The sequence below is a fragment of the Mustela erminea genome, chromosome X (genome assembly GCF_009829155.1).
Source record: "Mustela erminea isolate mMusErm1 chromosome X, mMusErm1.Pri, whole genome shotgun sequence".
Taxonomy (NCBI): Eukaryota; Metazoa; Chordata; class Mammalia; order Carnivora; family Mustelidae; genus Mustela; species Mustela erminea.
In genome coordinates, this window is record NC_045635.1 from 3,704,044 (window position 1) to 3,719,272 (window position 15,229).

Here is a 15,229-nt window from a genome sequence, read left to right on the forward strand (position 1 = left end):
TCGAGCTCTCTGCTCAGCAGGGAGCCTGCTTCCCCTTCTCTCTCTGCCTGCCTCTCTGCCTTCTTATGATCTCTGCCTGTCAAATAAATAAATAAAATCTAAAAAAAAAAAAAGAAAGAAAGAAAAGAAAAACCTAAATATATTTCAGAGCCATTTAAAACAATTTTTTTCATTTTATTTTATTTTTCTCAGGGTTCCAAGATTCACTGTTTATGCACCCCACCCAGTGCTCCGTGCAATCCGTGCCCTCCTCAATACCCACCACCAGGCTCACCCAACACTCCTCCCTCCTCCCCTCCAAAACCCTCAGTTTGTTTCTCAGAATCCACAGTCTCCCATGGTTCGTCTCCCCCGAGTTCCCCCAATTCACTTGTCCTTTCCTTCTCCTTAAGTCCTCTGTGTTATTCCTTATGCTCCACAATTTTTTTTTAAGATTTTTGTTTATGTCATTTGAGAGAGAGAGTCAGAGCAGAGGGTGAGGGGCAGAAGGAAAAGCAGGCTTCCCGCTGAGCAGGGAGCCCCATGCAGGGCTTGATCCCAGGACCTTGAGATCATGAACTGAGCCAAAAACAAATGCTTAAGCAATTAAGCCACCCAGGTTCCCCTAAAAAATGTTTTAAAAATCTTAGGGGCACCTGGGTGGCTCAGTGGGTGGGGCCTCTGCCTTCGGCTCCGGTCATGATCCCAGGGTCCTAGGATCGACCCCTGCATCGGGCTCTCTGCTCAGCAGGGAGCCTGCTTCCCCTTCTGTGCCTGCCTCTCTGCCTACTTATGATCGCTGTCTGTCCAATAAATAAATAGTATCTTTAAAAAAAGAAAAAAATCCCAGGGTTATTCATTCTTTATTTAAATTTCTTTTGAGTTACAGTGACCTGTCGAATTTCTGCAAGAAAGATGAGAGGAAATTTCATTTTGAGAGATTTCTTGGGTAGCTATTAAAAAAAAAAGGAAAGAAAGAAAAGGCATGCTGACATAAGAAGACAATGTATGTCTAGGTTTCGGGGGGGTCATCCTGGATATTTCTAGATGTGTATATAAATGTTCAAATTAACATAAGTAACCTAATTCATGTAACCCAAATTTTATCTCCCATCTCTCAAACAGAACAATCTTCCAAATTATATCCATTTTTGAAAAGATGCATATTTAATAAAACATCTGTTTCTGCCTTGGATTTGCTTTCAGCTTTATACAATGTTCAAACTGTTTAATTTTTAGCATTATCAAAGCCGAGTGAAAAACAACAGAGCGACAAATTTCCCTTCAGAATGGAAAAAGTGTTAACTTAAAATATATACTGTCAATTACAGTGCTGCACAATTCTACTCCTCCCGAATCAACCCAAAATTCAGATGAACTCTCAAAGAATTCATTTCTTGCCCCACATGGGCTAGTTTTGACCCAAACCTTTACAACGAAATTAAAAAATACTTGAGTCATCTGTTCAGCAAGGAGTAGACACAAACAACAGAGCCCGCAAATTTATGGCTTTCGTGTAAGACATAAAATAATTAAGCTCCAAAATCCTTAGCATCCCTAAAATTTATCACTCTCAATTCTATAGGCATGGGCTAGAATGGGAAATTGGAAGCCGTTCACCGATGCTGTCTTTAAAAAAAAAATACAGAAGAAAAATTGTAAAAGTCTAGGAACATGCATACTGGCAGGAAAAAAAAAAAGATAAAAGCCTTCTAAAAATAAATCACATAAGTATATTGACTAATCCTCACATTTTCCGTTAATCATGCTCGTTTATAAGCTCGATAATTGAGGAAGAGCGATGTTCCCTTAGGGGTTAGACAAACTTGCCGCTACAACTACATTAAATAAAGGATCAAAGATGTCCTCTCATACTCTCTCTGGCTCGGCGACCTTTTTTCAAGAAACGGAGGTGGCCGGGTTCTTAACAGCAACGTTTGCTTTTCTCCTTCATTGAGTGAAAACCCACAGAGCGTCTGGCAACTACTCACTTCTCCAACAATCACCCAACCGGCGCCTCCTCTGAGCCGAACTCGCCGAAACACACGTGTTTAAGGGAAGGCAGGAAAACATTAAAATACACCTAGGTGGGCAAAAACCAAAATGCTTTTCAAGGCGACGGAGCTCCAAGAAGGACTTCAACAGTGGGTTAAATATGGAGACAGGAGAGCATGTAACCCACGTTACGTGGGAAGAGAGAACATAGGAGAAGGGGAACCGGCAAGGCCCTAAGTCGGTACACGCTTAGTTAGAGCACAAAAGTCAAAGACAACTGGTGTACCAGGAGGGTGGTAATCCCACAGTGCTGTGGGGTCAAGCTGGGGAGGGGGGCACCAGACTCGCTGTGTAAAGTCAAATAGGTCAATAAAGAGAATCTGGGGTTGAGTCTAAGGGTCACATGTAGCCATGCCTTGTAAAACATTTCAGAACAAGAGGAAGGAAGATCAAAGATAAATACTATAAAAAGCCTGCCTTATGATGCGCCTCTATTTTTAGGTATTTTACATGCTTCATGAACTTACTCGTCTTGCAAACACCTCTAGATGGAGGGACTCTCTTCATAACTCCCTTATGGGTAAGAAAACTGGACCATGAAAAAATCAACTTCAGGGGCGCCTGAGCGGAAGGGCGTCTGCCTTCAGCTCAGGTCATGATCCCAGAGTCCAGGGATCAAGCCCCGTGTCAGGCTCCCTGCTCAGTGGGAAGCCTGCTTCTCCCTCTCCCATGCCCTGTGCTTCTGTTCCCTCTATCGCTGCCCCTGTCAAATAAAAACAAAATCTTTAAAAAACAAACAAACAAGAGAAAAAATGAACTTCCCATAGCGAGGAAATCAGACAGCCTGGCCCCTTTGGTAGAAAGTGATGAGCACTTTCTACTGGAGATGAGGGTCTGCATGCCAACGTTAGAGAAGAAAGAAAGTACAAGGCAATCTTAGCCTCATGAGATGGAGAAGGTACACATATGTGTGAAATACTAGGGGAAAAAAAATGTATGGTTCTCTCTCCCTGCCTCGGGTTCCTGGCCCAGAGTTCCTAAAACCCTTGGGATTCCCTAAGTGATAACAGCACTAGGAACATCTTTGTGCTAATACTTGGTCTCTGGCCATGGTTCCTCGTACAGAGCTCCTAAACCCCTTGGAATTTCCTGAGTAAGAGGAGTGTCTTTTGTTCTAACACTTGCTGGTCTCCCACATAGCTTCAAAATGGGGGCTGGTCACCAGGAAAACCATGTCACAGTTGGAAGTTTGGAACTTCCAGCCCCGCTCCATCCTCTGGAAACATGAAGGGGCTGGAGACCGAGTTAAAGATTGGTCATGGGTACCTGATGAAGTCTTCATCAAATATGAAAGGGACAGAGTTCAGGAAGGTTCTGGGGTTGGTGTCCACACCCATGGCTGGGAGGGTGGCGTCCCCAACTCCAGGGGGACAGAAGCTCCCTTGCAGGACCCTCGCAGACCTCATCCTATGTATCTCTCCATCTGTATCAGTTATCGTGTCCTTTATTATAAGATTAACTGGAAGACATCAAGGAGATGTTTCCCTGAGTTCTGTGAGCTGTTCTAGCAAACGATGCAAACCAAGGGGGGGTTGTAGGAACCTCTGATTTGTAGCTGATTAGAGCAAAGTTGTGAGTCACCTGGGGACCTACCATTTGCAGTTGACATCTGCGGTTGAGATGGTCTTCTGGGACTGAGCCCTTCACTGGTGGCAAATGCACGGACTGCAGTTAGTGTCCAATTGAACTGAATTGTAGGACAACCTCCGAGTGCCACAAAGAATGGCTCAGTGGGGGGAGCGGTGGGGGTCCCCATACATTTGGTGACAGGAAGTACTGAGTGTGTGAATAAAGGAGGCACACAGGAGTTGAGGAGTGCTTTTCCCAACCGACGTGGGAGGCAGAGCGAGAAGACCAGGAACAGGTTCAGCGAATCCCAAATCCCAGAGATGCTTAGGGAGGAGAGGTCAGGACGGACTTGAGGGTGGCTGGTTCAGGAGATGGAAGACCATGTGTGCTTGGGGACAGTTTCTGGACAGTCCTCTGATGCAACCTATCGTTGAGGAATGTGGAGCAGGGAGAGGTTTAGAAATAGATGGGACAGTGTGAACAGCCCTATCGGACGGTAGTAAAGTAGAAGAAGTCAAGTGAGAACATGGCCGTGGACAGTAGAGACACATCACAGTCAGGGCCATAAAGAGAGACCTGGAAAATGATTGACAGCAGGCAGACTGGACAGAGGGCGCAAACCGCGGGATGAGGGCCTGCGTGCAGAGGATGCCTCCCCTGGGGAAACAAAATGCAGGAAACGGAGCAAGCTTGGCAAGAAAGACAAAGGGCAGAACCTGGACACACTGAACTGAGCTTTGGCAGAGCACACAGACGCAGTTGTCCAAAAAGAAGCAACTGTGAGAGCAGGAGGCGGCTTGAGAGAGAAGTCAGAGCAGAAAGTGGACCCACGTGGGGCTCCCAGGTGGAAGACACGGTTGTATCACGAGCCGAGGCAGAGCTACATGGGGCAGTCTGGAAGCTGGAGAAGTGGTCTGGGACTGAAGCAGAGGGAGCAGCCCAAAAGTTCAGAGTCAGAAAAGTTCGTTAAAGGAATCGAAAGGCAGTAGTGGGGAGCCAGAGGGGAGAACGTTCAGGAATTCAAGGAAGGATAAAGCCCCCATAAAGGAGGGACGATGAACATGTCAGAGGAACTCCAAGAAGAACGTTGGCTCTGCTAATGTGTCAGCACGTGTAGTGGTGCCCGTGGCAAGCCGCGGAGCCCAGGTGAGCTGTCAGATCAGAAAGCAGAAGAGATGTAGGAAGAAATAAAGAAATGTGTGTTATGACAAGTCCTTCCCTCAAGGTAGGACATGTCAGGACATAAGCAGGTTTGCAGGCAGATGAGAACGGTGGGGAAGGTCTTGATAATGAATACGGGAGGCCAGTTTCAGAAAGAAACACTATAAACCACAGAATGTAGAAGACTGAAAAGTGCATCTTTTCAAGTCCATCGGTTACCTGAAAACCACCAAGAACCACCTGTTCTCTGTGAGTCTCACAGATGTCTTTAGCATCTGGCAATGTTGACCAATGTTCTGAACCCTCACCCAAGTTCTGAACCCTCTCTCTTCCCTTAACGAAATGACCTGACATAAAACACCAGCCTCCACCGGCAACCCCATTGTTTGGTCCTCTATGCAAGACAGAGCCATCAATACCATCTTCTGAGGCTTTGCGGGAGTATCATGAATTCCTCACCCTCTCCTGCCACGAGGTCTCAATTCACACTATTAACCTCATGGCCTCCACCTCCATCTCCATCACTACCAACCAACCACCTCCATCATATCTGCCTTAAAACTGACATCCTGGGAGTGGTTCACGTCAAGAAAAGCAATAGCAGGTCTCCACCAGAGCCAACGGAATAACACCTATTTGCTTTACCATTGGGTTCCACCATCTAGAATGCCCTGATGTCAATTTATTAGTCATCCAACGCAACTACCTGAGCTTGAGATGACACTCAACCCATTCCCGTGCACCTGTGTAAATTATCACACGTCACATGCATGTATGTCCTCATTCGAGACGTGCCTTTATTCAACACTTGCTGCACACCTGGATCGACTCATACCTCCTTGGCTCTTCACACAAAACCCCATCCATTCTGAGACACAGATCATGAGGAACTTCTTTGTAAACGTTTCCTTGACAAACTGGCTTCCATGGTGGTCCTCAATGGTCCCAGCCTCCATGTACCAACACCCTCCAGCTGTCCCCTTCCAAACTGGTGCCAGGTGTGACCAACAGCATGCAGAACTTGAGATGAACTTGAGATGAACCAACCTCCCAGTTCAAGGCATAAAAGGCCACAATTTGCATCTTAGGGTCCCTCCCTCTCTGCCTGTCTCTCTCCTCCCCAACTCAAGGAAGTCAAACACCCAAGTGGTGTACCTGGCCGTAGGGAGTGGCTCATGTGGCAAAGAACTAGGGCCTCCTGCTAAAGGAGGGACACGTAAGGGAGACTCTCCACCGCCTTTCTCAAATGTCCACCCCAGTCTCCAGCTGGAGTGCAGCATCACGCCAGACCCCTAACCGGAACCACCAAGCCTTGAATTCCTGAGTTCCAGAAAAACTATGAGATAATCAGTATTTTCAGCTTTAAGCAGTGTTTCAGAGGAATGTTTTAGGCAGTGATAGACAAATAACAAATTGTCCCAAGTGATCCCAGTGCCAAATACGACTCTAGTGGAAAATAAGACTATCTTCCCAAGGTCGTGTTTTCATCGTCCTTATGGACTGTGTGGTGTACATGCCTTGGAGTAAAAGTATTTCATCGATCATTCTGTCTTCTCTCCTGCGATGGTGATCTCACCGGGATCAGGGGTTGAATCTTATCTGTGTTTCTGCGCCTTGCATTATCTAGTCTGGTGACCTTCTCAAAATAAGGTGTGCATATATGGTTATCCAAGGAATGAATGAGGGAGTGAATGAGTGAAGCTCTATTCATGGTTTCTTTATCTCTGAAGGCAAGGCAGCTGCATGTAGCCTGGAATTACAAGACCTTGTTTGAGACAGAATGTGCCCTTGGATCTCTGAAGTGGAAAACAATAGACTGCCTTCAAGTGATTTGAATTATGAGCCGAGCCTTTGGAAGCATGGGGGGATAAATAATATCCAGCATATCAATGAGTTTTTATGGAGGTTATTATTAATCTTTACATCCCGCACAGTGCACAGCACATGGTAGGTGCCCAATAAATAGGTACTGCTTAGAACTGACCGGGAATCTGAAAACAAAGACAATGTGTAAATCAGAAGCGCAAGACTCATGTCAAAACCAAACTACCAGACCCAGAGTTAGTGTGAAAGCCACCTTCCAAGTAGGAGGGACCGAAATAGTACATGAGCATCACAAGTTAAACAGGTCGTTTGTGGAAATGTAACATGAAAAGACCCAGAGGCAACGGTTCTCAGAGTGTGACCTCTCCTGGACCAGTAGCAGCGAGTTCACGCGGGTGCCATCTTGGATCCGCCAACTCAGAAATTCTGATGGGTGGAGCCCAGAAGTTCTGCAGGGGGTTCGGATAGTCAAGGTTGAGAAACGCTGCCCTAGATGATGGGCTTCAAAAGCATAAGACTTAGGGTTCAGTGCCTTCTTTTGCTGAGAATCTTCCCAACAGTATTATTCGAAGAACAGAAATGAAACGGGTGGGAACCTACTCTGAGCCACGGATGCATGGGCACAGGATGGAGGCTAAACCAAGAGTCCAGAAGCCAGCTCTGTCTCTCATTCACATCACAGGGGTCTTTCAGCACCCACTCTGAATGCCACACTTTCAGGCTCCAAAATCTGTCTCCTCCCCACCATTTAAAACAACCCCCTCTCTACTGGAAGGTCTTAACTTCCCTTGGAAGACATCCCATGAACCCAACCCTGAAGGAGCATCCCCTATGAGGAATCTCCAAGTTCTCCCAGCCCCGCAAACATTCACTGAGCCACTCTTCTTAAGGTAATGATGTCACATGGTCTTAATGTGATCATTTCTGGGCCACAATGGACCACACGCACCAAGAGGGAGCCGACGTGCCTTCCTTCCCCCACAGAAACATCCCAACACGCGCTCATTGCTCAACGCATAAAACGTTCGGTAAAGTTTCAAAAGGATCTGACATTCACACCAACTGGGAGACAAAAGACATGCCTATGCCACCCTAGAAACGTTGAAAAATCGTTCTCACTCAACTGTTTACCATGCATGATTACACGTTGAAAATACGCTGGAGAAAACTCATGCCAGACTTGATCTTTCCTTAGAGCGAGACACAGAAGCAAGACAGAGGCAAAGAGGATGTGACAAATCATACCCACGTCGTCCATTGAATTTTAACGCAGCATAGGTTTTTCTCCCGTAAACGCTGCACCGTGCTTGAACAGCCAGACTTGGGATCACCTCGACGTGGTCCAGCACGTCAACACCCCGGACGCGTACCAGACGTCCCCGTGTCTAGCCGCACAGCCCCTCTTCTCAACGCGCATGCACCCCTTCACCAGGTCACAATGAAGCTTATTCAGAAAACACACGGAGCGTGCATATCCCTAATCAGGGCTGGAAATGAGCAGCATTCAAGTCAAGAGTCTTAATTACCATGATCGCGGCTCTGGAATCATGCAGAATGAGCTGGAGAGGACCTAGGGATGATTCCAACCCACTCGTTTCACAGTCGAGGAGTAGGAAACCCCAGTACGTCCCCGCAGAAGGCTGCAATTACACAGGGGGACCGCCACCCTCTCCCCCACAACCATGCCCTGAACATGTGGGTGCCGGGGTAGGATGCCGCAGCAGCGTCTCAGAAACACTGATGACACAGAGGGGACTCTGGAGGACAGATGTCTCTCCCGTGCCAATGCCGGACGGCGTCGGAAAAGCCAGACGAGGCTAAGGAAAGAGCGAGGGGCTGGGCTGGGCTCTGCCCTTCACCTGGCTCTACCCAAGCTGCTTCCCTTTGGGTCAGTTCTGCACACAGCCCTGCATCTTGGTGGGGCTCCTGGGACTGCAGGGACAAAGGACCACACGCTTGAGGTTTAATATATTCTCCCATCAAATGCCAAAACTCAAGGTGTTGGCAGGACCCCCGCTGCTGTGAATGACCCAAGGAGCCTGCCTTCTCCCTGTGGGTCTGCATTTTCGCTTTATCGTCCCAGCGTGGGTGCCTGTGTCTGCATATGCTGTGCCCCTCTCTGAGACGCACCGCGGTCACGGGATCAGGGCCCCCTTGCCTGATCGCTTCACGGCATCTGCAAAGAACCTTTTTCCAAATAAAGTGACATTGGGACATGCTGGGCATCAGGACCACATCCTGTCATTCTGGAGGGGGACACGATGTCACCCACCATGCTTGGCTTATTTGCAAAATGACACGATTGCCCTCGTGGTGTTTGTCCTTGAATGTCTGGTGTTAAACCTGGAGACAAACCAATGGGGAAAATTGTACGCTGTGTCTCTCTCTCTCTCTCTCTCTCTCTCACACATACACACATGCAGATGCGGGAATTTGGAACTGGGGAACCAGAGCATTTGGATGACAGGCCGGATGGGTTTCCTTTCAACCAGGCGTGTTATCACCCCATAGAAACGACCTCACTGCTTCTGCGTATTTGCAGGAGGTTGAGGAATGAGGTCAGGCTGGGTGCTGTTGGCGAAGTTCAGATTCACACACGCATCCGCTCAAATTGTCGGAGGCAGCGATTTGCATACATACATCAAACCCCGTACGGAACAGTTGCATAATCCATGGGTCTCCCCTCTTATACTTTTGCCAGAGCCGAGCATACTTGCCTCTCTGCTTGGGCAACAAAAACTTAATTTAAATCTGTTCCATTGGTTAGCTTGAATATTTTAGTTTTTATTGATTTTTTTTTTTAAGATTGTATTTGTTCACCAAAGAAAGGGCGAGGGGGCTCCACAAGCAGGGGGAGAGGTAGAGAGACATGGAGAAGGAGACTCTCCGTTGAGCCAGGAGCTCAATGACACGGTTGGTGCTTGATCCCAGGACCCGGAGACCACGATCTGAGCCGAAGCAGATGCCCAGCCATCTGAGCCCCTCAGGTGCCCCTAGTTTGAATATTTTAGCCACAGCATCAGAACTTCCAAAGTAGGGAGCCTGGGTGGCTCAGTAGGTTAAAGCATCTGCCTTCAGCTCAGGTCATGATCTCGGGGTCCCGGGATCGAGCCCCGCATCGGGCTCTCTGCTCAGCAGGGAGCCTGCTTCCTCCTCTCTCTCTGCCTGTCTCTCTGCCTGCTTGTGAACTCTGTAAAATAAATAAATAAAATCTTTAAAAAAAAAAAGAATTTCAAAAATATAAAGCAACGTTTTAAAAACGGAGGCAAGGAAAAAGGTAGTCAGGACATTTAGGATCGATGAAATGCAGACCATGAAATGATACTCGTCACAGCCAATATAAAAGCTAAAATATGCACAGGAAAAGACCAGCGCAACCTCCCCCGTCCCACCCCATCCCCACAGACACACAATGCGAGGTTACAGAATTAAATTGTTGATAACAGCCGTGTCTCTCGTTCAGACTTTCAGGAACCACGGAAGGTGAGCCCCTCCAATGAGGCCCATCACCCCACTGTCTTACGACAATCTGAATAGAAGTGACCGGTTTTACCCCGTCCTTGAATCGAAAGCGTGTAAAACGTGCCTATTCCTTCCAGGAGTTAAGAACCGTCACGCAAAGTCAGCTATTTTGAAATCCTTTGCGTCAAAGCTTGCGTCTGCGTCCGTCGGGGTTGCTGATCCTAATCCCAGACCTCGGAGACGCATAATACCCTCTCTTCAAAACACATTTTCCCGGATAAACTCATCTCGCCGTGACTCGCAGACTAGCAAAACTTCTTATTTTGTTGTAGAATCTGATTTTCATCGACGGCATCCCAGCTCGCAAGAGATGGCGGATACAATGCATGAAGTTGATTCTTGTTAGAACGCCGCAGGGATGGTGTGGGTGTTGTCGCTCATTGACCTGTTTGCCACCCCCCCCCCCTTGTTTTTCTGGCCATGCCCAGCACACCTACGGGGCCGCTAGGACCCCAAAGAGAATGAGGATATGGCCGAGGCACACGGACTTCTTAACTGCAAGGGATTTTTAGTCCCCAGGGGACTCCAGCAACATCTGAAGATGTTTCTGGTGGTCACAGGTGGGAAGAGATTTGCTCCCAGCAGGGTGAGGCCTGCAAAGCATCTTACAAGGCACAGGGCGGTCACCTGCATCAAAGAATCACCCACCCCTAATATCAACAGTGCCAAGGGCAGTGAATCTTGTATGTAAGGGAGACATAGTCCTATTACATATCTGAGCATATCCAATCGTGTCTTAAATAATACCCACCACCGGTCAGTTTGCAAACGTCTCTGAGGCATTCTTTTTGTAACCCATTGCGATGATCTTCTACTTCCTATCACTTAGGATCTCTAGTCTATGTTGTGGAAATTTGGATTTATTAAGGGCTCAGGCACACGCGTACATACACACACCAACAAAAGGGACACAACTGCTACTTCTAGCAAGAGCTTTCCTTTGAAAGGTGGGTAGGACATTCCTTTTATTTTGTTTCCCAGGAGAAATATGTAGCATGTAGCGTTTTCAAATGTGCGACCATTTCTGCAAAGGGCCTGGAAGTCACTGTCCTACTGAAGGAGGAGGTCATGTTACCAGCAGGGAGTGGAGTGGAAGTGACCAGGGGTCGGGAAAGAGGGGAAGATGAGGAGATGCTGGTCAGAGGGTCCCAACTTCCAGGGGGAGAAGGTGGATAATTATGGAAATCTACCGCTCGACAGTGAACACTAACAGATTAGATGCTTGAAAACTGTGGAGAGTACATCTTAACTATGTCCACCAAACACGAAGGGTCAATGAGTGACCCAAGGGACGTGTTTGCGAAAGGTGTTCATGATGTTACGTATAAATATATCCAACTAACGGGTACACCTTACAGTTATGCAATGTTATATGCCAATTGTGTCTCCATAAAGCTGTGGCTGAAAAGCATTGCAAAAAAGCAAAAGGGACCAGGAACTGTCTTTGTTAGTCCTCCTTTGGTCCCTAAGCTGTCCTGAGATGGGACACCCTTATATTAGCATGGGAACCATGGCCATGTGTATGGTGGGCTTGGAAACCAGTGGCTTCAGTGTGGGAGACAGCACGGCATTCCCTCGAATGTGAAAAACAAAATGAACATATAATCTAGCCATTCTATTTTTGGGAATATATGCAAAAAAAAAAAAAAATCCCTCAAGGGGGCACCTGGGTGGCTCAGTGGTTTAAGCCGCTGCCTTCGGCTCAGGTCATGATCTCAGGGTCCTGGGATCTGGCCCCGCATCGGGCTCTCTGCTCAGCGGGGAGCCTGCTTCCCTTCCTCTCTCTCTGCCTACTTGTGATCTGTCTGTCAAATAAATTTAAAATTTTTTTTTAAATTAAAAAAAAAAAATTCAGAAAACTACCTGCTGAAATACACATCAGCGTAGGAACAATGGCCAACACGGACCGTACTAGGTTAAGTTACTACTCTTTGCCTTTTGTGTTCGCCAAGAGAATACAGCACATGGGCTTCTACCAAAATGACCTAATCTGGGTGACTGAGTGGGCAAAGGGGAGAGAATTAGAGATGGGTAAAGGGGGGGAAATCGTTGAATGATGGAACAAAGTCTATCTTCCATCCTCTTTCTCATTGTGTGTTGTCAGCCTGATGTATAGGCTGGGAACAGAGCACAGGAGATGCAGGGCAGCCACAGAGCTCCCCATACACACACACAGACACACACACACACACACACCGCTGGCCATGTTCCTGCAGCTTTCCCCCGTGACGGGAGCACATCCTCGGGCCATACAGGCTCCCCCTCTTACGGAGTCGATAACGGAGACTGAAGATCCGGAGAACGTCCATGTTCTTCTAAAAAGGACCTGAGTACTACGTTTTGCTGATGCCCTAATCTACCTCCCTGTAGGTTATGCCGAAAGAACCCTTTCTTCAAGGAGACTCGGCAATGAAGAGGAAAGGATGGAGGGTAGGCGTACAGACGGTGGAAATAAATTCAAAACGCAAATCAGCGTATCGTCATGCATAGCCCCATGTGAGCTCGCAAGATCTTAAAATGTGAATTTTTACTTTAATGGCTTGGAAGCGGATGATTATAGTTTGAGGTGTTATAAAGATACAATACAATGGCTATTTTTTTTAAAGGGTCTTATACCTTACAGCAATATAGATAGATAGATAGATAGATAGATAGATGATAGATAGATAGTTTTTTTTTAAGGGTCTTATACCTTATAGCATTTTACATATATATATATATATTATATATATATATATATATATATATTTAAAGGGTCTTATATACAAATGGCTAACAGACACATGAAAAAATGTTCATCATCAGTAGCCATCAGGGAGATTCAAATTAAAACCACATTGAGATACCACCTTTCACCAGTTAGAATGGCCAAAATTAGCAAGACAGGCAACAACATGTGTTGGAGGGGATGTGGAGAAAGGGGAACCCTCTTCCACTGTTGGTGGGAATGCAAGTTGGTGCAGCCACTTTGGAGAACAGTGTGGAGATTCCTCAAGAAATTAAAAATAGAGCTTCCCTATGACCCTGCCATTGCACTACTGGACATTTACCCCAAAGATACAGATGTCGTGAAAAGAAGGGCCATCTGTACCCCAATGTTTATAGCAGCAATGGCCACGGTCGCCAAACTGTGGAAAGAACCAAGATGCCCTTCAATGAATGAGTGGATAAGGAGGATGTGGTCCATATACACTATGTAGTATGATGCCTCCATCAGAAACGATGAATACCCAACTTTTGTAGCAACATGGACGGGACTGGAGGAGATCATGCTGAGTGAAATAAGTCAAGCAGAGAGAGTCCATTATCATATGGTTTCACTTGTTTGTGGAGCATAACAAATAGCATGGAGGACATGGGGAGATGGAGAGGAGAAGGGAGTTGGGGGAAATTGGAAGGGGAGGTGAACCATGAGAGACTATGGGCTCTGAAAAACAATCTGAGGGGTTTGAAGTGGTGGGGGGTGGGAGGTCGGGGTAGCAGGTGGTGGGTATTAGAGAGGGCACGGATTGCATGGAGCACTGGGTGTGGTGCAAAAATAATGAATACTGTTTCGCTGAAAAAAATAAATAAATTTTAAAAATAAATAAATAAAATATATTTTTAAAAACACTTTTTTAAAAAGGTCTTATACTTTATAGCAATATATTTTTTAAAGGGTCTTATACTTTATAACAATATATGGACATGTGTTTAGATGAATCTCACGGTGCCATCATGAGAACAGGGCAATAGATGAGGTTAAATAGGGAAGACCAGACCATGCAATCCTTATTTCTCAGGCTACGTGATGGGTCCATGGGATTCATGACTCCTCAGACTTGAAATCCTCTATAATAAAATATCCAGTCACATTTCAACTGGCTAGAATAGGATTTTCAGTATTTTTTTTTGAGGATACGAATCAGTATACAAATCAAAACACTAGGCAGAAATACACACAACAGAATACACCAGACCCCTATTATCGTCAAGGTAAAAAAAAAAAATACAATAATGATAATTAGGAAGATTTGTAATAATCCTGAAGTGGCTTTTGCTACCAAACTATGGGACGTGTAAGGTTCAAAACGGCACAACAAAGCATAAGAGACTCTTAATCTCAGGAAACAAACTGAGGGTTGCTGGCGGGGGGGCATGGGAGGGTACGTGCTACGGGGAATGCTGTGACTTGTGTAAGATGATGAATTTGTTTCAGACCTATAGCCCTGAAACAAGAAATATATTATATGTTAATTTAAAAAAAAAAAAAAAGAAAAAGAAAGTTCAAAATGGCATAGATACAGATAGATACAATGTAAAGAAAGACGTGGATGTATGTAGAACTATGGATACAATTTCAGTAGTACAAATGGAAACAGTATGATGTAGACAGACTTAGAAACATGGTATCAAGTTGGGTGATCACAGACATACAATATATCGTCATGAGTCAAGACATCATACATCGATGAAAGGTGAACGTCCATCTAGAGTCATGGACTTATAAACACATACCGACGCTGTTGATTAAGATACCGATAGACAATGCTCACTGGATGTTTAAAGATTCAGAAAATTATTTGCAGAAAGGATACAGGTGGTTTGGTGTTTCACCACTGGCTTTGGGATGGTAAGTGATACAGTTATCCACAACTTCTGTTTCCTATAATACTTCTCATTCCTGCCCTATAAGGAAAAATGCACTGTCCTTCAAAATCTCCTTCAGGGGCACCTGGGTGGCTCAGTCTGTTGAACGTCTGCCTTTGGCTCAGGTCATGATCTCAGGGTCCTGGGATCGAGCCCCGCACTGGGCTCTCTGCTCAGTGGAGAGCCTGCTTCCCTCTCTCTCTCTCTCTCTCTGCCTGCCTCTCTGCTTCCTAGGATGTACTTTTATATCAAAACCCACATCACGGGTTGAGAGAACGAGGTTGCTTTTTAAAGTATGGATCACGGCCAATAGAAGCACGTGGCCACGCAGCCAGCAGGACAAAATGTAAACTCCGTGGGTCAGCCCTGGAGGTCTCTGGGCAGCAGCACATTCCTGCAATTTCATGCGTGTCTGTCGGAAAACGCTAGAGGGGGTTGCGGGAAGGAACGGTGCCCACGTCACCCTCAAGCGTTTCCTGTAGGAGAAGGT

At 46.3% G+C, this 15,229-nt stretch overlaps 1 protein-coding gene across 8 annotated transcripts in view; it reads right to left on the minus strand.

The window, feature by feature from the left end:
• NLGN4X (neuroligin 4 X-linked) overlaps positions 1–15,229 on the minus strand; it is a 298,374-nt gene that overhangs the window by 265,271 nt on the left and 17,874 nt on the right. The window lies entirely within an intron of this gene.